General features: G+C 46.5%; 1 protein-coding gene across 1 annotated transcript in view; it reads left to right on the plus strand.

Annotated features, from left to right (window-relative positions):
- Positions 1–2,500, plus strand: part of zeb1b (zinc finger E-box binding homeobox 1b) — a 52,057-nt gene that overhangs the window by 35,465 nt on the left and 14,092 nt on the right. The gene's annotated exons all lie outside the window — the stretch shown is intronic.

The raw sequence follows: 2,500 nt of genomic DNA on the forward strand, positions 1-2,500 counted from the left end.
TCACTCTGACAGACAGAGCCCTCTACAGAGATGTACCGTCATGAATCACATCAGAAATCATAGTATCCCGGGTCCAGATGCATCATGGGAAATGTAGTCTGTAACTACATTGCCAATTTCCTTCCCTCTTCTCTGTGGTTACGGATGAAAAGGACGTAGATTTCTAAATGGGAAGAAACGCCAGTAGAAAAGATGGAGGAATGTGAGTAAACAAATGACTTTCAGGGTCAGAAGTCAGCTCGGATCGTCAAGGAGATGGAATGCTGATGTCATACCTTCAAGGAACACCTCTAATCCATCTAGCACAGGGAGGGAGGGAGGGAGAAGGAGACAGAGTAAGAGAATTGGACAGATGGAGAGAGGGAGTAGTCTTGTTTGCAAGTGAGTCACTGAGGTTTGATGGCTGTATGAAATGGGTGGAGGCCCCCATCTATACTGCCTTAGGTAGCCAAGAAGAGAGAGAGAGGACAGAGAGGTAGTTAAATGTGTGAGGTTCTATACTAATGCACAAGTGCTGTCAGACACAAACGCACACACAAACACAAACACAAACACAAACACAAACACGTACTCACACACACCCGTGATGTATGCGCTTTCCAACATATCGTCACACAGTCTCAAACAGACATGCATAAACATACCCAAGCCAACTCTCTTCTCTCTCACACACATACACACACACACACACACACACACACACACACACACACACACACACACAGACACAGACCCTCTTTCGGGTTTCTCCCTCTCCCCTCTTTAGAATATGAAAGGTTTAATATGAAAGGTAGAGGGTTAAAGTAGTGTCAAAAGAAGGCAAATAATGAACGAGTGAAAGAAAATGTGAGTGAATCAGTCAGGCCAAGGGAATGAGACAGAGAGAGAGAAATGGGCCAGTAAGTGTAGCCTTGAGTTTGTTGATAGAGCAGCAACTCAGCCAGTGTGGCCCTCAGTTAGGGTCATCACACACTCACACACACACACACACACACACACACACACACACACACAGCCTTGTAAGAAAGGCCAGTTCATCTCGCTGTGCCTGGAAAAGAATAACTTTTCTCTATGGGTCTTAAAATAAACTTTAATCCACACAAGAGATGTTTCAGAGCTGAGCCATGAAGAGGATGACAGAATCCTCTGGAAGGGTTGTGTGTGTGTGTGTGTGTGGTGTGTGTGTACGCGCGCGCACGCACGCACGCACATGCGCAAGTGCATGTGTGTTTGAAACAGGTCGTGGGAAAGAATCTTGACGTGAGACGGAACAGTCTGTTCCTTCACTCTTTTCTTTTATATGAAGAACGCCTAGGATCCTCCCATCCCCTCTTTCCCGATCTGAAGCTCTATTTCTTTCCTTCCTCTTTTCTCTTTCTCACGGCCTTCTCTGTTTCTCCATTTGTGTTCCTATCCCTTTCTCTCTCACTCTTCCTCTCTCTCTATCTCTCTCTCTTCCTCTTCCTCTCTCTCTATCTTTCTCTCTTTCTCTTTCTCTCTCTCTCCATGTATCTCTGTGCAAACCTCAAGCTTCAGGTTCTGGTCCATTGGTCCTGTTGTAGTTGTTTGGTTACCATAACGACATGTGAGTGAGGAGACACTGGCGGGGTGTGTGTGATCATCACAGAAGCCTGAACCCTGGAGAGGGCTTCTCTGTCCTCTCTCTCTCTCTCTCTCTTCTCTCTCTCTCTCTCTCTCTCTCTCTCTCTTCTCTCTCTATCTCTCTCTCTTCTCTCTCTCTCTCTCTTTCCCATCCTTTTTCACACATTTTTCTCTTTTACTCTGAGCCCGTAACAGCTGTAAGGTGGATCTCACACACCCTGTTACACAGCTGGTCCTTGGGCTCGTGTGTGTGTGTGTGTGTGTGTGTGTGTGTGTGTGTTGTGTGTGTGTGTGTGCTTGTAGCCTCACGGATTGATGTCAAGAGTACCACAGTTCTTTTTGAGAATATTTGATACCAGATTGAGGTCAACCTGTTTTGCTTGTGATTTTTTTTTGGTCGAGTGTCGAGATAACCATTTGGGGTTTTTGTGACTGGCTGAGATGGCCAAGGGGATTTTATGGGTTTTTTATGTTGAGACTGTGCTGTGCACTGATTGATGTAGTCTGTAATGTCTTGTACTAATTCACACATTACATAAAGCCAGGCTTGCCTTGCTGTGTCCACCTAGAGCACACAGTCTCACACACACACACACACACACACACACACACACGTGTACACCTAGAGCACACACACTCTCACACACACATGAGGCCCTGAAGGAGGTCCTACACGGGGGCGGCTCCTGCAGTGGAGAACCGCCTATACACACTTGCACATGTCATACTTGTGCATGGTCACCTCTATGTTTCCTGCAGGGTACATGTACACACAACACACACACACACATACCCACTCACACACACACACACACACACACACACACACACACACACACACATACCCACTCACACACACACACATACACACACACACACACACACGCACACACACTGG

The sequence above is a fragment of the Clupea harengus genome, chromosome 17 (assembly GCF_900700415.2).
Source record: "Clupea harengus chromosome 17, Ch_v2.0.2, whole genome shotgun sequence".
Classification (NCBI taxonomy): Eukaryota; Metazoa; Chordata; class Actinopteri; order Clupeiformes; family Clupeidae; genus Clupea; species Clupea harengus.